Below are 25,345 nucleotides of genomic sequence, written 5' to 3' on the forward strand. Positions count from 1 at the left end.
AGATTGCCAAGTACAACAAACAGTGCCGAAGCGTGTGGTGGTTTTGGGCTCCACTCCAACGGGGACCAAGATGAGACACTCAGTCACAACTTAGCCTGTACATAAAGCCAAATCTTTGTGTATTCCTCCGGATTAAACTTGGAGCCGTCATAATGTAATGGAGCTATACTTGGGCGGCTGCTGGCCTCTTCTGCTGGCAGAGCTCCAGCCTGCGAGAGACTGGGCAGTGGTGCGTGCTTCTGGTTGAGACTTAGTTTGGGGGTTGCCAGTTAGGTTGGCAAGTCTGGTTTGTGGCAATCAAAATTGAGATTCTTCTCCCAAGATTTGCAGCTGTGAAGTGTATGAATTTGATGAAGCCTTGCAAAACACCAGCCTCCCAGAAGACAGAAAATAGGTACCTTCCAGTCTTGGATCTAACGAAGAACTGAACCCAGAGGGTGGGGTTTGGATGAAGGTTCAGATCTGGATTCCCTGTTTAGTTTCAGCATTGTGGTTTTGGACCATCAGTAGTGGTAACATACAAATGTTTTTTCACTCTAAAGAGCACGGTAAAATGCTACTATACTTGCTAATCTCCTTTTTTAATATCTTGACAAGTGAGGACTGCTACAGTGCAGCAATACAGCTGTCATAGTGGAGTTGCCTGTGTTTTTGCCACTCTTTGTTCGTGGTGGAATGAGGACAGTTTTCTGTACACAGTATTCTGCCCTCCCCTTAAAACATCTGAGTCACACAGCTGTTTCCCAGTTAAATCGCAGGCTCAATCTGACTGTACATTAAGTTATGTTATGCAACACAGGCTGGTCAAACTTGGCCAGTGATACAAACTGCACAGAAAAATCTGAAGAAGGACAAAATCCGTAGAGGTGGGATTACTTCTCTTTGTGCCAGTGACACTTCCATTATAAGCTCACCCTGCCTTGGTTTGCGAAGAGGTTTGGTCGCCATTATTCCTTGTTGCAGTAGGCTCTGCCAAAGACTGCTTGAATCTCTGTAATAGAGCCCACGGTAAAAGATGCTTACACCACGACACCTTGGGTTGCCATAGCTATGAACCCACCCTAGCCAGGCTGCTCTCTTAGTGCTACTGCTGCTGCATTTAGACCCCCAACAAAGAGGAAGGCTGTGGGTGCTTTCCACTGCTGCAGCCTCTCCCTGCTTTGCTGGCAGAGGCCGCGTGTCCTGGTTTACATTGGCAGAAGCCAGCATAGCTCAAGGATGAATTTAGCCTTTGGCACTCCTTGGAGAGCTGACTCAGATGACTGCACACGAAAACTACAAGCCGGTCTCTTATTTAATTCTCTTGAATGTTCAGTATTTTATTTTTTTTTATTATTTTAATTTTTACTTTTTGTAAAACTATTTTTGTGTTCAGTGGGAGAGCTTTGCTGTTGGACTCCCTGGGATGTTCTGGAATTATTACAAGAATGGAATAATAATAGTTTTGACATATACAACACTTTATCCCAAAGGATCTCAAGTCCTTCACAAAAAATAAATTCAGCCTGATCAGTGGGCCAGCTGATAGATAATGTTGTTTATCTTGTATATGAGAAAGGGAAGGTATGGAAATTTTAGGTGATGTGCCCAAAAGTGCATGGCAGATCCATTTCAGAACTAGGATAGAAGGTACATATCGCAGTTCCTTCCTCTGAAAACTGTAGGCAAAAGGATGGTCTCTGGAGCCAGGATTTCTTTTCTTCTGCTAGCAACTGCTGTGGATCACGTTAAGGCGTAACTACATCCGTTTGTGTCTTGGACATCTTTTGAAATTGATTGATTACCTCAGAATTTCAGCTCATATTTTGAATTGAGCATCCTTCTGGTCTTCACTTTGAGGGGGGAAGCTTGAAAATATGGCCAGAGTATAGACTTGGAACATATAGTACCCTCTGTAGCAGCAGTACCTAGGCCGTAGCTCTGGGAACGTACCTACACTGCTTAGTGCGCTACCGCTAGCGTCCAGTGCTGCTGGGGGCCTGATACACCAAAACCTGCAGTGGGAAGAAGTGATCAGAGTTCAGCCAACCTGTCTGAACAGATACAGGGCATCTGCTGGATATGTATTGGTTGGGGGTCTCAAGAAGGAGAAAGGAACCCCTGGTGCCAAATCTACAGCTAGAAGGGAATCTTTAGTTAAGTATCAAATAGCCATGAGTTTAAGCTGGAGGAGACTTGCACTGTCCCCAGTAGGTGGCAAGGTCACATCGTATGCATGTTATGGCATTTGGGAGGCTTACACATTACATGTTAGGAGGTATCTTTTCAGCAACCGAACACAATCTGTGCCTAGGTCTTCATAGAGGCTAAGGCTCCTTGCACCATTTCTGCTCACTTGCAGTTTTGCAGCATGCAGCACATTCCTTAGATTTTGAGGCAGAAAAATTGGAGTTTGTCTTTCATACTGTGTGAATACTTTGGCCTTGGAGAGAGCTCTAGACAAGGACAGGAGGAAACAAAGCAGAGATTTGCTTCAGAAATAAAATTCCGCTGCCCTCGTTGCCATTTGCCCATGAAACTGCTTCCTGCCAACTCTGTGTCTGACGCACAATTTATATCGGAAGCAGAATTGGTTGGGGCAAGTTTGTGATTGTTGCTGGCATTTCTGTCATGCCTCATGCTGAATGCACAGCCTCTCCCTGCATCCCGGGTGTCTGAACACATTAGGAACACTGTGGGGAGGAGGGCCTCAGAAGTGAATGCCAGAGGAGGAGAGCCACAGGGCAGACGACTGTACAGACTCAGTGAGCAGAGTTCACTGTCGCTCTTCTTGGGTGATCAGAAAAGGTGGAGGACAGTCTATTGAAACTGCGATGCAAATGTCTGAGAGACACCATTTGCTAATATGATCTACGAACAAAATCTGGCTAGTAATGTGAGATTTCTGTAAAGCTGTAAAAGATTTTTTTCTAAATTGGTCTCACATTCTACATGCAAATATATCAAATAAGTATAAAACAAACTTAACAGAGGAAACTGAAATCACTGGATTGGTTTGCAGTGGAAGGACTATATTAATTGTTCTAATAACATTTGACTGAGGAATTACCCTGCTACTCAGTAGTGCTGGGTTTTGTTTCTTAATCCAATCACCTCATGACCGCTCTCTAAGCCTTCTCCTTTCTTTTCTATTCTTAACATGCAATTAAAGTGAAAATCCCCTGTATTATTACTGCAAACAACATGAAAGTAAGTGAAGTGCATACTTTTCAAATGTCAATGCTTTGCTTGCTCCTATCAGTTAAACTGTATTGCTCTGATAGTTTAATTGACTTCATTGGACTTAGGCCAGCACATAATTTGTCCCCTTACTAGTAAAATAAGTAGATGTTCAGTAATGACTAGATATGATCTTGTTTGTCCCTGATTTAAAGGTGGGGCTTGCTCTTGATTTAAATAGCCGTGCAGGTCTCTTACTGCATCCACTGAAGAAGACACAAACGGGCATATGGAAGCTGCTAAGCTACAGAAGCCTGTCCTTTTGGAAGTTCCCAGCTTTCTTCCACTTTTATTTCTCAATATTAAATATAATCTGTAATGTAAAAGTCCAAATGCATTGGACAAAAGAAATGTCCTTTCAAAACAAAGTATTTCTTCATTTAAGTCAAGCTAAGTGATTCATTCCAGCTTTTCAATGAAACTTTCTAATGTCATGCTACCAAAACATTCAGGTTTGACTAAGTTTCACTAAAACTCTTCCAATTTAGAAAGTTTCTGACACTTCTTTCAGCTGCTTTAGAAACTTATTAAAAACTCTGACTGAATTCTATTGCTCATGAAGTTTGAACAAATGATAGTAGTTGGATCCTAGGCAGGCCATACTGCCAAACTGCATATATTTCTTATCAGCCCAATAAGCCATGACTTGAACCTCAGTGGGCTTTGGATCAGGTTCTTCATGTGTGTTAATTCAGTGCAGCAATGCCTTTGCTAACCTCTGAGTGGGTTTCTTTAATGACGATTGTACACTACGAAGCTGGCTAGATGCTGTGATTTTCATGATGAGGGTAAATATCCAGTAGGAATTAAGGTGGATTAGTCAAACTACCTTTATATACTTGCCAAGCTTTCAAAAATGAAAGGCTGCCACTAAGCCACAAGACCCTTACCACAAGCAGCACCATGATACTGTAACTGGTATTTAAATGACTGCAGTGGGAGGTATCTCTTAATAACCGTATTACTAGTGCAGAGTTGCTTAATGACTTCACAGGCAAATAGATAATTAAACCATTAAACACTATAGAACTGAAAATTGTGTCCCCAGCGAACTTCAAAGTTGTCTGTCTCCTTAATGGACTGTGAAACCCAAGCCTGGGTCTGAATCACTTATGATGTGAAGTGGAAAGAAGCATAGGAGAATATGGATTTAGATTTTGCAGCTTGAGCCATCCTTCTGATTATTCAGGTTTTTCTGAGTTATCTACTTTGTAAACATACATGTAAATGTTTACACAATAACAACAAAATTCTATCAAGTCTTGAACTATGAAGGGGTTTCTGTGTATATAGTGTGTTGTTATCTTTGTCTCATGGGAGAATAATATGGAGTTCAATAGGAAGATACTGTGAGAGATGTAATTCTAGTAGAGTTCTACTTTTGGATTTATGGGCACAAGATTTCTAATACTGCAGAATTTTTGCAGCATTTATGTTAGGTACGTTTGTATCCTGAGATAAGGCAGAAACTCTATTCTGAAACTGGCCCATTCCCTCACTGGAAGGGGCGTTGTCTGTGTTGCATGTATGCTTAGAATGGGAAGAGGTGGATACTTCAGTGAGGTCTCCAGTACTCCTTGGAACTTCAGGCATATATCTTTCTTTTTGATCTTGAAAATTTAAAGAACACAAATAGCAAGAAGAATGGCAAATATCTTACATCTCAGATGGCAAGATTTGCAGTAGTAGTTCTTTTTTTAAGAAAACAAGAAGCCACAGATTTGGTCAGTAAATACTATGTCATAGGAACATGTATTATTTAATGTACATTTCTGTTCTAGTATATGCATGCATCTTTTTGTAGGCTAAAATTAAGCATTTTGATACACAGCTAAAGCAGACTGCAGTGTTTGTAAGATTAGAGGACGAGGTCATCAGGCCACAGGGTGTCTTCAGTTTCATCCTCTGAAAATAGGTGAACATATTAAAAAGCTATGGGAGAGTTTTTGTAAGTAAGTAAATCTGACTTCTATAACAAGACTTTTATTTCTTGTCACCTGTCTGTTTTTATTAGATTTTTCAGTTTTCAAATAACATTAAAAAAAAAAGAAAGAAAACCCTCTGAAGAGGACTCTTGCCTGTGGCAGGAAGTATAATCTCCTCGTTTCTCTCTTTCTCTCTCTCTTTTTCTCTCTCTCTCGTTATATGCTGGCATGAACACTCTGACATTGCTAATTGCCTCCACATTACACTGGCTGAATTCCAACAGTAGTGGCATAAAAATTAATGAACAAGACAGAGCTCACACATAAGGAACATATGGTGCAATAGCGGTCAATTGCATTCTAGTTTGAAATAATGTCTTGAGAGAGTCATGATCAAAGCAGTCTCACAAAATGAAAAGGGCCAGATTCTACTTGCACTATATATCTATGCTACCTCACTGTCCTCAGTGAGAGTGCATATGTGAACAAGGAGATTCCCCAACCTGTAAATAGAGAATACCAAAAAGTTGTTTCTTTTTCAAATGTAATTGGAATTTCCTCCACCGTTCTTATTGTGAAAAATACTGAGTTAATTTTCCTCTGTAAAGAAAGTCTAGGGAAAAAACGTTCTTGGAAATAGAGAGAATTCTTCAAAGATTTTATCATTGTCTTTGCTAACAGTGCCTTCACAGAGCAAGCTACGCAGTTTACAGAAAGGTGACACACAATTATTTCCTGTTATCCTAAAAGGTGCAATTTAAAGTTAACATGAATTGTTTTTATCTGTGTATATGCTTCACACAAAATCCAGATTTCAAAGCAATTAAGATAGTGTTAATACAAGGCACTCTCAAGACTCTTTCAAGTTGAAAGCTTGCTTGAGATTAATGTTAAAATTCAGGTTTTATTCTCTTGCCAAAGTACATGCTAGGTAACCTCTTGTTAACATTAATGGGAGTTAAATATTTGCACTCAGAGGAAAATAGACCCCAGTCATGATACAAACTATGGTTATATTATATAATAAACATTGCTTGTTTAATAACTATTACTGCCTTATTATGGAACAAACTTACAATAGTATTGTAAGGCCTTATGATACAAATTATTGATTTTTATTATGCTGGTGATTTCCTATCATTATAAATGTATAAATGAGGTGTTCTTTGTCTCATGAGATTTGAACACTAACTTTAACTTATATGGGCCAAGTCCTTCAACAGCTTAATGAATGATCCAAATAAATCACTGTATCAGTACAGTATTTCATATATAAGGAAGGGAGCTTTATATCACTTCAGTATCTGTATCCTTAGCCAGATGAGGTACTTTGGTCCATACCCCAGGTTAGAGCAGCCTGGGTGTTGCCCAAACCGACATGTGGCTGCAGATGGCCCTGCCTAGGTCATTACAGCCACTGGAGAGAGCTGGAATGCAGAAATGCTCAAGCCATGTCCCCAACATGCCTCCTGCTACTCTGCAGGAATTTCCTTGGGGCTAACTCACACTGGCTTATAGCCATTTCTACTTTAACTCCTAGCAGGATAAAGAATAGGTAGGACAGCTTACTGGGGCAGTGGGAATGAATGGTAGACAGTTCTTTACCTATCTGGGTAAGAGTCTTATTTGTATTGGAATTGTTCTTATCTACTTAAAGGAAGTGTTTCTCAAAGAATTACTGAAACATCCTTTCAGTAATCCTGAAGTAGTAATTGCTTCTCATCTGGATTTTCTGTATATGATATAATATTTATTTCAGTTGAGCTTTTATTTACTTATTTTAAGGTTAAAGAAAATACTTGATTTTCAATTTTGGACATAGTTTTGGTTTTTGCTTAAGACATTACAAATTACATTTTAAAGGAAAAATCATAAAGTAGCTGAGAGCTGAGTTCAATGCAGTACAGTGGCTTCAGCATAACCCTTTCCATTTACAATGCAATTAGATGCTATTCTCCCACAATTAATGGGCCAAATGACACTCCCAGTTATTATAATAGGCTTCCTGATATAAACCTGACATAAATCAGATTGATACCAAGACTTATGGAAATGCCTGTGTTCTACAGAGATGCAACTGGGAGAGAAAAGCACCAGCTGAGTTGCTGTTTCTGCTGCTGTTACCAGGAGCTGGTTTTGGCCCACTGTGTCTTGGTCTATATATGAGGAAGCAGCCTCTCTCTCTTTTTTCTCTTTTCTTAAAAAGAAGGCAAAGTGTTACACAGCCTTTCCTTCTAGCATAGAATTTATTTCCAAGATGTAGAATTGTGAGGATTCCTTCAGTCATCCCCCTAGAGTCACAGGTTTGGTATCTCGCCAATGGCATGTAATACACTTCCTGGCATGCTGTAGGAGAAGTAAAATTAGTTCAGAACTTCACTTTACAGTTGAGGCTTTTTTTTTTTTTTACTGTGTTATTTGAACATGCCTGGAAAAGGATCAGTGTTTAAGATTTATTAACCATTTCATTTCTGAGTTAGCCATAGCCTCCCACCCTGGTTGTAGATTTGGACAATTGTCAAAATATGTGAACACTTTGAGTCTTGTTGCTTAATGCCATATGCAAGTATCACTCATGCTTTGTTCTGTTTCCTTGGTACAGACTAAAGTGATGGGAGGGAGCTGGAAGTGATATTAGGAAAAATCATTCATCTATATAGCTTTTCTTACAAAAAAGTATTACTGGTAAAATTTATTTTTCAGGAGTTGGGGTTTCCAGGTGTAGTTTCAGGGTTGCTTTTGTAGGCAGAAGAGAAAGAAAACAAACTAGAAAATTCAAGTGAGCAATTATTGTAGGCTGTTTCCCTTAATAAGGTTTTCAAGTGAATTTGAAGCCACATGAAAAAAAAACTCATGAAACAGTTGTTACAACCCAGTGATTAATGCATACAAATAGATATTTCTCTGGTTTGCAGATTTGGGTGCAACTTAACAAGTTGAGTGTCAAAAGGAAGTTTATTTCAAGGGGCTTCAGCAAAAACTTCATTTAGCTATTGGGACATGAAAATGAAATTCTTTTATGGCATTTGCCTCTTAAAGGTGCTCTTTTTTCTTTTTTTTTTTTTTAAAAAAAACCCCAAAAATTCTTAGTTGTATTACATGGGTATGACTGTTTAGTGTTATGAGGAAAACTTCCTGGTTTATTTTGGTTTGGTTTTTTGCTATATCTCTTACACATTCCCTTGCCATTTTATGGGTGTGCTGCACCGTTATCTCAAGAACAATACACATCACACCGTATGCATGTAGTTGAGTGCATGTTTATATGAAAAAGGAGATTGTTTCTGTCTTGCTATAATCCCTGTTTGTACAATTCTTTCAATGTCTTTAATTGTTTTGAACTCTAAAATGAAATGACTTCTAGATAAAATGAGCTTTCAGCTCTCTTCTTTTGTGACAGATTCCAGAGCATCTCTACCTCAAGGCACGTTTGGTCACCATTTTGCCTTTGTGACCCTTCCTAACCTGTACCACTCAGCAGGCTAGCACTAATGTCAGTACTGTTTACTTGGGCAAGACTGATAGCATCCAGGTGGAGTTTCCAGTCGTCTTTTTTCTTTTCTTTTTTTTTTCCCCTTTTCTTTATACAGCCATGGAATGCATACCCTAATGGAAAAGTCAAGCAGCAGACTATTTTGCAGATCCACCAGGTCTTTATTTTACAAACTAGTTAACGTTGTCATTTTCTTTTGCATAAACACAGGACAAAACCTCAAGTCAGTGGGAAATGGCATGGTTTAACTGACCTCAGTGGTCTTACACCACTCTGAGGTATACTAAGGATCTGTCTTGCAAATCTGAATTTTTCCCTTTATTTGACCTTTTCCCAAATACAGTTTCTTTACACTTTACAGTGAGCTTGTAGTCCTCACTTCTCACTAAAATACTAACACCAGCACATCTTTATTTCATTGATTTCATCACTTGTATACTGGTTTAGTGATACCAGCTTACTCAAATGCCCTTTCCCTGTTTTTCTTTCATTATTTACAGATTTCACCTAGATGAACAAGGTTGTGCAAATTACTATAAATCAGTCCACTTACAACTTCTGACGCTTATGATTTAAGTACTGAATTACTGTCCTTGACAGCTGAAAGCTGCACACTTTCTCTCCGTTCCGAATTTAAGACTGGAATGTAATTCTTAGCAATTAATAATAGATCATTAGAAATACTCTGGAAGTATCCACGATTGAACTGTAAAAGCGGTGTGACTGATCAGAATCCTACAGAGTACTGCAGCAGCGCCTGTCAGAGAAAGAATATTTAACAGCAAGTGCTTGCCCACCTCTCCTACATCAGCTCCTCCAGCCAGTGTAAAAGCAGGGTAGGACAAGTCCCCAGTCATGTCTTTGGGGACAACCTTTGCAAAGAGCTTAAATACCATTAGCGTGGCAAACTGTGCCGGGTACTTCTCACAGCCAAGTACAGGAAGTCCAGTATAACCCCATTGCTCGGCTGAGGTTACATTTCTTTAATGCATGGAAAGCAGGAGTCTGCCACTGAAATGCAGTATGAGACTCCATCCTTTGGCTCCAGTTGTAGAGCTCATGCTCTTACCTCATTTCCAGATAACAGCTAATGTGATAGCTGTTTTCCAAACCTTTAATCATAGCTCGATGCTGATACCTGTGTAGGTTCCTTGAGCAAAGGAACAGATGCAGCCCACTGAATTTTAGAGAGAGGTAGCTGAATTAATTATTTGCCCTTTCAAAAAAGATGGATTTTGTCAGCAGGTGAAAATCTCTAGGAATGAGGTTTCTTAAACATATTTTGCTTCCTCCCATTGGTCATGAAAGTGGTGATTTCCTTTTTCCTGATTGTAGGAGTGGTGTGAAGCACTCCTTTCTGTGCTCACCTGGTTAGTGCTGCAGCATCTTTGTAACTCTGTCACTGAGGATCTGTGCACTGATAACCTAATGCCAAGATGATAAACCTAAACAAATCACCCCAACAATAACAATTTCCCTTAAGTTTAAAACTGGAGAACAACAAAATGTCAGTGATTTTGTTTCTGATTAGAATTACAAAGCTGTTTTAAACATAGGCAAGTCCTTCATTGTCTGTTATATATTAGTTTGTTATTCTGTTTGTTTAGAAGCTAAAGTTCCCTGCAATATGATGAAAACCTGTTTATTGTGCCTATTTTCTTGTGAAAGTGAGTCGCAGCTGGTTTTGTTATATTTATGGTAGTTGATTGAATTATTGAGCAAGAACTCATTTTTGAGAAGGTTCATACATAGCATTTGTGGACTTGTTATAAAACGCCCACCCAAGAAAACAGTCAAGATATTTAAAAGTCTCAAACTAAAATTCATATGCTACAGAATTTCAAAGTGTCCTGTTATTATTTACTGTATCTTTGTGCAGGAACACAGTCACTGTTGCTGCTTTTAACACTGATAACATACTGAGATCTAATTTTAAATATGCTTTAAAGGGGATTTAAACTAAGAAATCTCTAGTTTTATGACATTACCTTGATTTAGTAGTGTTTTCTTCAATATGTTTGGAGGCAAGAGAGAAGGAAGGGAGGAAAGATGATGCTTAATGAAGCTAATCTTCCTAGGCGCCATGTATCAACATTTCTGTAGAGGATTGTGCAGAGCTATGCAGAATATCTGCATTAGGCTCTTGGTTTGAAACACCTGCAGAAGGAGCCTCTCCCTCTGCACTGAAGATAGAGGAAGCCTGGAGAGAATAAACTTTCGGAATATCCTCTACTGACACTTACTAATCATCAGAGAAGTCAGGAAACTGTTGTGCTAAAAATCAGTTTACTCAAGTTTCATCCTTTTGAACGTATGGTTTTCAAAACTTTACAAGAGGTTAACTAACGGAACAATAGCACTAGACTATCTGGCTCTGAAACAGCCCTTAGCAGTGCAGCCCAAGGTACTCTTGCTTCTGCAAGTAGGGCAAACCCCATTGCACAGGCAATAGGGAGGAGAGAGAGATGGAATCACCTGCCTGTAATCTCACAATTGTCTGGCAGAAGGTTGGGAATATAGGCCAGGTCTTTCAAGTCCAAAGTCAGCATTTAGCTCATTAGGCCAAATTCCCTGGAAAACTGTATAATAAATGTATGTAAGTCCAAAGGTATTTGAGCTTAAACTTGCATCATAAGGTCTTGCTTTGTTATATAAAGAGCCATTCAAAAACTTTTGTTGTTGAATGCTACTGAGCGAATGACCTTTTTAAGTGCAAGATTGATTCAGACAATGTTTCTGCAAAAGTTAGGTGGTTACTTGCAATGCTAAAATGGACACTTTCTCCAAAGATAAGAAATGTCTGGCTTCATTGCTACCTCAGGAATTTAAAAAAAAATAAAAAGTACACCAACAAAAAGGTCTTGCGTCATGCCTAAGGTCATTAGCATCTGGCTTTGGGAAGCTGCCAAAAGGAATGAATTTCAAAGGCTGAGACTATTAGTTGAAAGCCTGCCAGTCCCAGGAGATCTTACCTCAGTCTTTAGAGCAAGAGCTTCCTGGCAGATCTTAATAGCTGTGACAGTACTTTCAGTGCGAGGATATCACTTATGATTGAGTCTAGAACTACACAGGACTTGGAAGAAACTTCTCTAGCACAATGAATGGCTCCAGGAAGTCACCCGAACCCAGCAAACGGCCTGCGTGCAGGTGTTGCCTGCTCACATAGGTTCTCTCTGCTCCAGGGGAAAACAGATGCTTTTCTGCACCTGCTCTACTTTCAGCCCAGCTAAGAAGGATGCACTGCATTAATCTTGTATAGAGGTGACCAAGGCAAGGTGAATCTGCATGGTCTCTTCCCCAGCCATAAACAGGCAGCTCTCTAGATGAGCACTGTTGTATATAAACCCATAAGCCAAGAATAGTCAGTGCATATGCAGAGCAGGCACTGCTCCTACTCAGTCCTCCAAATACTTCTCCAGCCAAAAACCCTTCTAGCTAATCTGAAATGAGGCACAGTCAGGTTGTTTCATAAAGTCCCCTGTCTTTGTCAGGCACTGAGAAGTGGATCTATGGTTGCATGTTATCTGCCTGTTAATGTGACACTGCAGATCAAAATAGGTGCCCATGCCTTCCAGCAGCCTTTACAGACACAGTAGTGAGGACAGAAGAATGCAGACTTTTCTGGGGTACAAACAGCTGCTGAGGGGTGTGCTTTGGAGCACATCCATTCATTTTAAAAGGGCAATGTGTGCGTGTGTTTTAGCACATAAATAAAACCAAAAAGAACTTTGTCTGAGAGGCATGCAGGAAGTGAACTTCCAAAAAAACCTAATAAATAAATAAAGCAAACCTGCAAGTCAAATACGTCACTGGTATAATTCCTTTTCTTCAGTGCTTTGTGTCCATTTTCCAGTGTACTTTTGTAGTCAGTGTCAGGTATTGTCTCCAGACATTAAAAAGCTGGTGTCCTCGCCTTATTACTGATGGAAATGTGAAATGCAGTGATTACAGTGGATAGAGGTCCTTGGTTTCTTTTACAGATGGTAAAATAAGCAAGTATAAGCACAAAGGTATTTAATGGTTCACCAAAACCTGCCTTGCTTAACTTTCAAGTTCACCCTCCTGTTGTTCTCACCTGTTCTTAATAGATCATTGGTAATCCAGGTATAATTGAAAGAAGTGCCTAGAATCACTTGCATGGCTATGTAAGTGGACAAAGAAACATATGATATTTGTTCCAATAGTGTATTGGTGTTGCTATACATAAAGAGATGAAATATATCTTCTACAAATAAAAGCCTTCATTGTTCCACAGAGAGAAAATGTTGGCATTTAAAACTTAACCTGTGGCTCATCACTTTTCTACATGAGATCATTGCACAGCAGAATGAATTTCATAAAACATAGTACAGGTAATTTTAAAACAGGATGGATTACTGTCTTGCTCTAACCTCAGTAATGATGACTGGAAACTGTTCCACCATGTAGAAGTGAAAGTTGATAGGTCTCAGTTCAGTTCCCATATGGATTCAGTTTAGTTCTCACATGGGAAGGTGTACACATCACTGAAACTGCCATCTTTTTGTCTGTTGGGTTTGTTGTTTTTTTTTCCCTAGTAAATGAGATCATATTCAGCAGGATCAATGAAAGCAAGGATTTGAGTGAGCTGTGAAAAGAGAAGATGTTTTTCTAGAGCTGGTCTCTCCAGAGCTAGATTTGGGCGGTAGGTGGGACAGGGTGGGAAAGTGTACGTGCCTAGTCGTTGTCTGCAGGCCCCTCAGATGTCTATTTGATGCCTTTCCTCAATAGCTAAAATAAGACATAATTTTAAATATCTACTTGCACTATCATGGGACCTCTGGATTTTGTTGTCTGAGGAGCCAGAGAATTTTTTGCAAGAAGTAGAGAAAACCTTTCTCTCACACGGTTGAGGTTTGTTCATTTGGTTTTTAATTGCAGGTTCAGTGACATCCTTTGTGCCGTTTCATCTGTAGGGTGAAAATTTAAAAGTGACATGCAAGTCATTTAAGTATTTTAAAAACATTAACAATCTCATTATGCTTAAATTTAAAGAAGCCATGTGAATCTGCAATAAAATATTTTTGACACAGATTAAGCAGTTTGACCCAAAATAAAATAATGAAGGGCTGCTCAAATATTTTTTTCCAAATTGTACTTGGAAGATAACTTGACAATCTTTTTACTGTTAATATTAAGTGAAACTCAAGCTCATTGTTTATAAAAATGCAATTATTATAAAGAAAAAAAATCATAAATACTGATAGGTAAGTTAAAAGGAGATCAGTGCAAGTGTCACTCCTGCTATGCAGGCCTAACTGTTTGGTGCGAGGTACTGGCATTGGTAATTGGGTGTATTTTCACCTAAAGCATCACAGCAGGATGCTGGACCTGGTGCCCTCTCTGTGGTCCCTAGGTGTATGCCTGAGTGATACTTGTGCTTCCTGCTAAGGAACTGTATGATTTCAGAGAGGAGCAAATGCTTTTTAATATGGATGTCTGTCTCTTCCCAAGATTACTGATATTTTACTGGCTCATTTATTTGTCAGCCATGTTCCAAAGTTCGTTGAGTGTTCAGAGCTTGGTATAGATGGTAAGAGGATAGTTGGTAACTTCCAGTCCTGGATACAGTTGTTAGTCACCTGAGATTTGCAAACTGCAGGTCTTTGATAAACACTCATTGTTTCAAACTGCGCTTACTAGAGAGATAATAAAGTAGGTATCTGCTGTACTCCTGATCACAACTGTTGTTTATTTATGCTCATTGTGCCAGTTTTTCTAATTATGACTGGCTAGGTGTGATGCAGCACTTTGGTAAGTAAAATAAGCAGCATGTTCCACTGCTAATGGCTGGGCTGTGCAGAGCAGTTTCTAATTAGACTAAAGAAGCACCAAATACTGGCATTGTCACAAACTGGCTTTCCAACAGCTTATTTACATCACAAAATCTGTGTATAAAAGTAGCTTGCATTCCTCCTCTACTGTAAACACGTGTTTCATGTTCTGTGAGGCTGATGCTTCACGATGAATGTCATCCAGATAACGTAGTTTGGAGTATGGAGAAAGCATCTTGATAAACAGAATATGCAATTTCTATGGCTAGAAATGAGTTTTTAAAGCTTTCTAAAGAAGCCAATTTTTTTTTTAATAGATGTATTGCAAAGGCTCTGCTATTTCTTTTTAGTGTCCAGTGTAATATGATGGTTCTGCACAAAGACGTCTTTTTCTAAGTCTATAAAGGAAGAGTTTGTAAAGGCAGGGAGTGTACCTATACTCTGCTATTTTTATAAACAGCATTGTCACTTGCTTGCTAAAATGGAGGTCAGGAGAAAGTGCTGTTCTTGGGAGGAGGATGAAGCCACAGAACTGACTGAATGACAGGCTGGCTCTGTCACAGGTTTATTACATAACTTTGGGTAAAGCACAAATTTACTGGTTTGTAAAAGGGAGATAATGCTAAGCTTACAGTGGGGGTTGTGATGTTTTTATTGGTGTTTTTTTAATAAAATGCGTTGAAATTACTTGAAAAGAATAGCCTCAGAGGTATATGGAATTTATTACAGATCTGGTAAACTGTATTTCTTGGAACTAAACTGATTTATACCAATGAGGATTTGAATATATTCAGAGTACAAAAAGGCATTTCCTTCTTAACAGTCCTTCTTTACTTTAGAGAAAACTAAAGATCACACCAAGTATTTAATTTCTATTCAAAATTGCAACAGTTTTCTAATAGAGATTGTGCTGACAATATCACAGCCTCATTTTAGCATGAGTGATTTCAAAAGAAGATAGCACTAAGTGCTTATGTTGAGTTTAGTGTTTCTTCCCTATTCAGGTTTTTGTCTAATCAACGTAGAGGTTTAGTGCTCCTTTACTAGAGAGTCACAGAGGCTGGATGCCAGCTGCATCTCCTGCTTGTAGAAGAGACAGTTCAAAAAGAATATTCTCTTAATAATCTGTTGGGCAAGCTGCATATGGTAGAGCTGTATCTGGGTGAAGAGTTTAATGCAGAAAAATTTATGACAAGCCAGGGGCTTTGGAACAAGGCATGTGGCCGGGCTAATAAAAATGTCTCACAGTTACTGCTAGAGGGCTTGATCCTGCTTCCCTTGAAGCAAGCGACACAAGTCACATTGGCCATGCAAAGGCAGGATAAAGTCCTTTAGCTTGTGGAGACACTCAGCAGGAGGGGACACCTGTCCGAGCCATTGAAAAAGGTGTCAAAACTAATCCTGCACTCCCATTAACCCCATGCTGCTCCAGTACAGTCTGTTGCAGTATAGTCGCCTTTACATCCTATAGGGCAATGACCATTCAGCTCTTCTCTATAGGAGCCTCAGGCTCCTTCTTACCACCACTGTATGGTTTATTTTAACATTAGGGCAACATAAAAGAGAAAAGGAGGTTTGTGAAATTCACACAAACCGTGTGTGTGTTTAGTATACCTGAAGGCTCGTTACTTCCTTGTGGTAATCCTGCCAGGCCTCCTTCTTCAATCATTTCTGTGTCGGTCTGGCAGTCAGCTTCCTGCAGATATTCTACCCCAAACCACTGCTCCATAAGAGACTTCTGTTTTACACCTGCCATCCTTCTTTTAATTGTATGATTTCGCACCTTGTTCTAGGCCTGGCGCTCCTCCAAGCAATTCCCAAGCGTCCACTAAAAAGTGGTTGGTCTTGAAGCATTTTTCTTCTTTTCCACTTTTCATGCTATGCATGCTCCCCTATTATTTTAAACCAGGGTATTAACGGAGGGAAAGCCCTGGTAACCAGTCCAGTGCTTCAAAGTTATTAACAGGGCAGCTCTGGTCTCACCCTAAAATAGACTTGTGCTTGTTCAAGTGCATTTCAAGCGGCACGGATGCTAAAATTTAAGGGACCCAGTAGCCAACGCAACACTTATTCATAGCAACTTTGTGTTTCTTGAATTGCTTCTACCTGTTGCAACATTCAAACATTCCCACAAGTTACTTAGTTCCCAAACTTGCTAGCTGTCTAAATAAGCATCCTAGTCACTTTACCCAAGTCTAGTGTCCAGATCACCCAGATAGATACAGCCTGAGCTGACAAGGAGTGTAGTTCCAGTCTGAACACATTTAAGCTACTAATTTCCAGTATAAAAGTCTGTTGTTAATGCTGCCTAAAAAATACCAGGTAGCAGAGAGATTCTGTTTTTTCTGTATAAGCAGTCTCCTGTCAGAAAGCTCAATGAGACAGGGATTGGCAGAAGGAGGAGAGGGACTGGAAAGCTTGGGTGTCTGTAAGTGGAGAAAGGCTCTGTGCTGGAAGGCTGCTCTGTATCCTGGGTTCAGAGGAAGGCAAAGTGGTGAGGGGATGAGAGGAGGGGAACTGCGGAGACTGCCTGGGCAATGGGGCAAGGCAGCACTGGAAAATAAATGAGAGCTCACGGCAGATGCCGATTCCTCAGCCAGCTATTCTTGGCAATGAATAAAAAGGTTAAAGCAAGGTAGAGTTATATTTATTTTTATATGTGTGTGTGTATGTATATGTATGCATGTATTTTATTTTTTAAAAGGTTGCTTTTATTTCCAGATTTTCAATTATTTCAACGGTTGCCTGTATTGGAGGTGCCACAATAACTCAAAGCTTCACAGAGACAAATCTATTATTGCTTATATCACAGGAATGCCCAGAGGCCTCTTGTAGGGACAAAGCCTCATTGTGTCAGATGTTATGGAAACATCGTGTATATCTTTGATTCATAGTGGATTTTGAATCACCCTTAATAGTTTAATATTTTTTTCCCATCAGTTAATTTCAGTTTTCAAGCTCTGAAAGGGGCTTTTACACAGCATTTGTAGGTTCTGGCAAAAATTGCTACAGATCGCTACAGCCACCTCTGCATACCATTTCTATACACCACCATTGGCAAATACCAAGAGCAGGCAATAAAACTAGATATAAGTGATTCTGAGAATGTATCACAGTGACAGATTCAAGCATTAATTGAAAAAAGAGTAGGAAAACCAGACTTTTTTCTTTTTTTTTGTGAAGTAGTCTTAGAATTGGAATGTCACTTTACTAGCAAAGTATTTAGACATTCTATGACAAAAAATGAGGGAGAGAGTAAGGTAATGAAAACACTGAAGGACCGTTTGGAAAAATTCAGTGTAAAGTACTATCAGGTTTAGTTTTTTCCCAAGAACTGTAAGATCTGTCCTAGCCACTGATAAACTGCTTTTATGGATAAGATAATATAACAGACATTACGTTGACTCTACAGTGTAAAGTTGTCCCATTGAGCAGACAAATAGTGGGATAGTTGCTTGCACTGTTTAGCAGCACACTCTGCAAATAATCTTTGGAAGCCACTGAGGCTATTGATATATTTCAAACAAGTGCTTCTGTAAAGTTCTGGCATTGCCCAGGAATGGTAATTTTATTCATTATGTGAATGCAGCAACTTTGAATTTGTCCAGTGTAATAAAATAGCATCCGCTATGCACAAATGTTGGAAGACATTTGGACTATGGCTGCATAAGTGATGGTTTGTGTTGTTTAGACTGGTGTTAGCCAGAATTCCAACATTTTTGTTAATGTCACTCACATCATCAAGGTATATTCAAAGCTACCACCAACTAGCCAGGCAGCTTTCACTGCAGGTTTTTCACATATTATCCTTCTGCACTCCATTTCTAAAGTCTTATCTCCCTTGTCCATAGCCAAAAGCTACTAACTTGGAACAAAGTTCAATCAAGACCCAAACATAATGAAGAAGGAGAAATCACAAAAGATGGAGTTAATGGCTGCAGCTACCGCTGTGGATCCTTTTGCCACAGGCTCTGAAAGTCTGGAAAATTAATCAAAGTTCAATCAAGGATGTATGATATTGCGGCTGCTGCAGCAGCAGTGTCTGGTGTCACCTGGGAGCTGTCCATTAAAAACAGCTCACTGCAAACCATCCTGGTATCGATGTACTATCCCAGTTGAAGGGGGTAGTCAGATGCTACTCCAGGACATTGCTATACCTTCTGCTTTCACTCCTGGTTAAACTTCGAAAGTTCAATAGGTATTTTAGACATAAAAAGAACAGGCATATTTCTGGATTAAGTTTTGAAAAGAGGCAGTTTTAAAGGAATCTACTAAGTGGATGGTGGGTGACGATTTCAAGGAAGTTTTCTTGGAATGTCACTGGAAAGTCACTGGAAAGTAGGAACGGAAATTTCTTCCTCCCAGTGAATAAGAAGGGGATATAGATGGGAAAAGATAACTGAGAATAAAAGTTTTGGCTAAAGCATAAAGTTGTAAGAAAAGTCTTCAGCAGAGTGGGAGAGCTGGTAAATATGCCTCCATAATAAACACTGATTATTCTAGTAGTAACAGTACTTTAGGCATGTTTGTTAAACTCAAGCATTTGGTCAGAAATTTGTAGCTTATGAGCTTGGGAAAAAAAATCTTCCACAGATAAACTGTAGTAATTTTTTTGCAATAATACTTCATCCATAAATTCACTTAAAAATATAGAAAATTTGCTTTTTATTTCATTGCCTGGAAAAAAAAATGTCCTGTAACCTGTGTGATGTTTATGATTAAAACTTGACAACACTTGTAGGAAGGGAAAATTCATTTTATCAGTCTGCCACTGAGACATGTCCTAGTCATCTCTCTAATACTCTAACACTCCCATGAAACAAAGCAAAATTGCCATCACTGGTATTACTGCTATGTTACTCATCAGTTGTTATATGCTGTAGTTTAAACGGTTGAAAACCACTACCTGGTATTAAAGAACAAGAAGAACAGAAGAAAAAAAAAAAAACAGACCACAACCAAAAGGAAGGAAAATGCTGGAGGCTGTGAAAATAAATACGAAGCTCCATACTGTAGGTGAAGTGTCTCCTGTATTGGTACAACTCAATAGTCTTTGGAAAAAAACCCAACAGCATTACTGTTTCAGGTATCATACTGCCAACTCTCCTTTTCTTTAACCATGTGAATATGAGTGGCTACCAGTTTTATGGCAGACATTTTAGTCTGACTTCAACACACTTCTGGCCCAATGTCACACCCTTTGGCCTGGGGGCACAAACGTGGTTCCTGACTATTCCTCTTATGACAACACAAAGTCTCTGGAATTCTGTCTCAGCCCTTTCAATCAGTGTAAACACGTCTGTCTCCTCATGGTATTTTTGCCTGGTTCATCAGTATATCTTAACTAAAATTACTGGTATTCTTTTGATAAACCATTAGTCTTAGGAAGGGGGTTGAATTTTTTTGTTAATTACTAAATCTCGGTGACAGACAGAATCTACCTGTTAAAACTTGTGTTGTAATTTGAGGATTAAATGCTGCACCTCTGAGAAACATCACTATCAAAACTGATTTGCTCTAAGAGACTTAACATTGTTAGGAGCTGCAGTTTGACAAAATAGATTCCTTAATAATAGAGTTAGCAATTAAATGTTTTAAACTCCTCAGAGGACTTGCAAGATGAGAGGGTGGTTGGTAGAATGGTGCAGAAAGGGAGATGTGTAGCCAATACAGCTCCCACCTTAATCCCTGACAGTGAAAGGCTTCAACTCCCATTATTTTTTTGTTATTAGATAATACTTGAAAATTGCATTTCACTTGATAACACCTTCCTCATCTAGCCCAAAGGTTTGCAGGTTCACATTCTCTGCTAGCACTTTCATGCAAGCCCACCCCAAACTACACTGACCATGCAAAGAAAGATGGGCAGAGCTGCCAAGAACACTTGGGTATCTCATCCTTGCTGCAGCATTCCCATATCACTCTTTAGAGTGTTATCTGTAGTTGGGTAGGTATCATCTCATACATATGGCATTCATGTGACAAAATGATGCAGTCTTTTGCCATCCACTTAGACGGAAGCTGCATACTTCATCACAGTTAAAAAAAATGTAGAAAGGTAGAGAATAGAACCAATGGGTAAGCCAATTTTTTTTCTCACAACCCAGGGTGGGGAGGAGTGGGAGGAGAGAGCAAAAAACGTCCTTTAGTGTATGTCTAAAACTGTTGCGATTCAGGCAAGTCATTTAAATATGCTTACTTTGGATAGCAATGTGTTGTGATTCATATTTTTGTAACAACTTTTACAGTCTTGATATTCACTGCATATATATATACAAAACGTTTCTATTTCTGTGGTTTTAAATAAATATATTTCTAGGGGTTAGACAACTTCAAAGTTGGTGCTTTTTTAGCCTATTTGCAAGCTTTACTTACAAATAAAGATTTGGACTGTGAAGCCCTCTTTAAGTTTGAATTCTGTGAAGGTTGATCTGCTTTACAAAACATTTTAAAGGTGATAATGTCACTATGTAAGTTCTTTATAATTTCTTTTCTTGTACTCTTTGGTTGTACATATTGAAATCCAAGTATAGAAAGCTACTAAGCAAGAAGGTGAAAGGTAATGTGTTTAGTTTAACATTATAAACTGGCAAAAAGACAGAGAACAAACAATAGGAACAACCAGTGAGTTTGCAGATGGCTAATAGTTTAGCTGGATGCTCCAGGCTCCACATTGGGTCAGATGGTGTTTATTAAAAAGCCAGGGAGGGTGGAGAGAGTACAGAAGGAATGCTGCTCGCAGAGAAGATACATGTTTTAGACTCATTAAGACTCTGAATTGTAAGGCTCTCCAAAAGGATCTAATAAACCTACCTAAAGAGCAGATAAAACTGTTGAAAAAATGCAGAGTAGAGCATGCTGGAAAGAAGTAATTTGGAGTTTTTGTAAATGCGGTCAGGTCCTGGAATGAAATTGTAATCATTCAACAGAAAAGCACAGTTATCACAAAACTGGATGAACTCACCGGTATGGCATAGATGAACAATGGATTAACTCTATTGCTTTCATTAGGAGAGAGAAAATGCTGTATTTATCTGTTTGTCATCAAGTATACACTAAAAGTTGTGTGTCTCTCTTGCTCAGTGCAAAACAACATTACAGGGAGGAAACTAAAACACTAGAAAGCAAAAGAGTGAAATAGAGTAAAATTTAAAGTATAGTTCATGCTATCAAAAAGTCAAGTGGGGCAGTGTATCCCTTCTGGTGATCCTAAGACATCTCCAAAAAGATTTAAGCAAAGAATGAAAATTGGAGGATCAAAATACACAATTCTAGAAATCATTGGAAGCAGGGGAAGGCTTTGGTAGGAGGATCATCAACAGGACCGCCTCAATTAGTGAAGCGATTAATAAGATATGACATGAACAAATGTAGTGATTAGCACAGAGAAGTCAAACCAAATCCTTTGGTTTATTCTGTTTCACATTTTAAAGCAACATGTTTTAAAACCACTATATTAAAAAGCTTTTTCTGTGCAATGCATAATTAAGCTATGTTGTATAAATATGGTACCATTCATGCTGAAAAATTGGCTTTGAAAAAGGATGTAACTTAAAAAGCCAAACTATAGTAGATGGCAAACTTCTACAGAATCAATTTTTTCAAAGACCAATACATTGTGGCATAAAGCAATAATTAATGAATGTTAAAAAGAAACTTACTGTTCAGGCAGGTCTTTTCATAATTGTTAATTGCAGGGTTTCTTGATCCTAGTGACTGTTTCAGTGGAGAGGCACTGTGTTACAGGGATGGATCAGTGGTACGATCTGGTATTGGTGATGTCTTTCTGGATCTGCCATGCGCACTACTTTAAATATTAGTATTTTGTAATGGCCAGTGCTTGCTTAACTTCACTGCTCTTTTGAGCTACAGAAGAAAAGTAATGCAATGAACAGTTAGGTGAAAATTAGTGCTGCAGCAGGGGGGCAAATGCAGTAGTATTAAATAAACTTCTTATTTTGCATGGGTTCTTTTTGTCTAATTGCACTAAAGGGGATGTAAATAGCAAGACACGGATCAACATTTGAACTCTATTTAAACTGTTAGTGGAAAACAGTTTTGGTCACTATAGTTCAGTATTATCTGCTGGGGCCACCTTAATAAATCAGCCTACCTGGCAATACTGAACAAGAGATTTGGGGTTCTCTGTTGCTTAGATGAGAACTGGAGTGCCCTATCTGACCTTCCACAGATTGTAAGAAACTTTTATCTAGTACTTTATGGCTTTAGCAGGCCTATTTGTAGTTTGACTAGTGCTGAAAACCTATGTTGCAGCATGCTAAGTTTAAAACTGTTTTCATCTTCATGTGCAAAAGTTAGTTAAATTTTAAAAACCATTGGGCTTGCAAGTTGTTTGAAACCCACAACTGTGTTTATGTCTTGCTGACAGGACCTCAGTTCTCCTTCTTTTCAAGGTCTGTTTCCTCTCCCTTCCTACCTCCCCAAAATCTGTGTCCCTTCAGTCCTGGACAGCAATTCCTAATCCCGTTGGCTTTTCTTCCTGAAAGGTGACCCAGTGTGCCCATCTGTATGATCACGGGGCTGACCATTACTTCACATGTCTTCTGAGAGGTGAAATGTTTAATCCACACATCTCTCCAAGGCAGTAAGTGAGCAGAGCATTAAATTAGCACTGAGATCTTTGCCAGCATTGATTTAAGTAAGAGGGACATAGTGTATTATGTGCTTGGAATTTAGGCCAAGCAGGCAGGACACGGAGGTGAACACCAGTTTGCAGCTAACTCTGGTAGAAGTGTGAAGCAGGCAGCGTGCAGTTGGGGAAGTTACGTGCCCGTTTGCCTAGAGAACGCAGCAGCAAAGACCAAACCTACTCCTAATATTTAGTTGGTGCTTGATTAGTTTCTTGATATTCTTTTCAGAATGATGTTTGTTTTTTGTTTTTGGAATCAAACACCAAAATTCAGGTCATGATTGAAATTTAAAAGTTAGGAGAAATCTTTTTCCTGGCGATTGTATTGCACTTTTGTGCTGTATCACACTGGATCAATTGTAGTGGTTCCCTAGGATAAATACCAATTTTTTAAGCATCCTAGATAATAAAATCAGGTAAGAGCAGCATCTTTTTGTTTATAGTCAGTTCCATGTGTTGGAGCTCTTCTCAAAACTCTGAATACTCTTGTATTTGGTTAAGTAGTTTTAGCACTTCACAATCTGCCCTACATCCAATTACTTCCATGCTGCTCTGAATTCACAGGCTGAGACACGGAGAAAAGAAACAGGCTGGGGCAGGTGGGAGGAGAAAGCAGCTTTCCTTGGACTGTGTTGTTACACCGTGATTCTAGGTATTTACGTTACGACTTACATGGAGTTCAGACTGGGTGACCCCTTTCCTTTGCCCTCAGCACTGTCCCTGAGAACACTGTAAGATGCTGTGGTTTCCTCAAGGAGCTTACAACTCAAATAGATTAAAACAACAACAACAAATTCAGAAGCAAGGAAATAGAAATCAGAATTGAAATAACTTGCTCAAGGTCAAATAGCAACTCAGTGGCAGAGCCCCAAATGAAGCCCAAGACCTCTGGCTCAAGCCTGGTGCCCTGTCCCGATGCCTGTTTCTTTCCACAAGAAGCTGTTTTTCCATTAGATTTTACTGCTGGAAGAGGAGTTATGGGAGTCGCCCTCTGGTTTCCATTTTGGTCATTCTTCAACATCTTGGTAACTGTTCTATACAAGCAAGCTTGAACTATGAATCAGCTGAAATTACTGAAAACACTGTTAATGTGCCAGTATTTCTTTAAAAGTTGACCTGTAGATACAAACTGTGCCTTGCACATGTCACATTATGCTAGAGATCATTGGATTTTACTAAAAGGTGCACAGATAGTAAAATGATGAAAAATTGCTGATCAGTAATAATGAATAGTTTAAAAAGAGCAAGGCATGAATATGTTCCCATAAAATATTCATTGAAAAAGCTTGAATAATGAAAATAATGCTTAAAATAAAAGACTGTTAGTAGATAATTAATTAAGAAAAAAGTAAATTGGTCTTAAATTGTTTGCTATGGATAGATAGCCCATTTAATAAGAATTATCATCTTCCAGGCAAATGGCAGGTAGCTAGTAAATAGGTTTTTCCTGGGAACTGGCTAGAGGGGAGAGCAGCTCTCCACACATCTAAGTTTTAGTCACTTATCATTTTGAAGTCAATTCAGAGCTTCTGGCAGTTTATGTAATCTTAAGCCACTCTTCCCACTTTTGTTGCCGAATTCTCAATCAGGTAGAGTCCTTTCTAGTTACATCGCTGCTGATTTCATTAAGAATGAAATATGATTTTAGTAACAAGGTGTGCCTTTGGCTTTGAGTTATCATGATAGAGCAGTTAGGTTTTCTTCCTCATCACAGAACATATGCTTTTAAAACACTGCTGTTAAGAATCGCCTCAAATAGCATCATGCTGGCCATGACTTCTCAGGCACTTTTCCTACAGCTTACAAGACTGCTGATAATCTGTGTGTAACTGTCCTGGGTGCCCGAGAGAGAAGTGCCCCGACAAGTTGCACGGGGCAGAGGTGACACTGGAGCCCCCATGTAGAGCTCTGCTGGGGAAGGACCAAGCTACCATCGGTGGTTGACTCTTCAGTGCTTTTTGGCAGAGGTATCTGGCAGACTGTACTATGAAACTAAATTCCCCTCTCTGTTTTTCAGTGTTGTTCAGTAGCTCAGTGGGAGAAATGAGGGAGAAGGTGGAGAAACCTAGGGGTTTAGGGAAAGCGTATGCTTCATGTCATGCTCTATGGGACCAGATTCTGGTATCATAGCTGGTTACAGCTACTGCTGTGGAGTTAATATTAACTGTACTCCAGTATTTACTAAAATGTAAATCAGATTCTCTCCTTAAGCATTGTGCATATATCTAGCAAATAGTAAATAGGATTAGAAGAAGACAACAAATTA

The 25,345-nt window shown here is 39.1% G+C and overlaps 1 protein-coding gene across 1 annotated transcript in view; it reads left to right on the forward strand.

Annotated features, from left to right (window-relative positions):
* Positions 1-25,345, forward strand: part of BNC1 (basonuclin zinc finger protein 1) — a 75,291-nt gene that overhangs the window by 29,874 nt on the left and 20,072 nt on the right. The gene's annotated exons all lie outside the window — the stretch shown is intronic.

Source organism: Ciconia boyciana, chromosome 8 (assembly GCF_034638445.1).
Source record: "Ciconia boyciana chromosome 8, ASM3463844v1, whole genome shotgun sequence".
Taxonomy (NCBI): Eukaryota; Metazoa; Chordata; class Aves; order Ciconiiformes; family Ciconiidae; genus Ciconia; species Ciconia boyciana.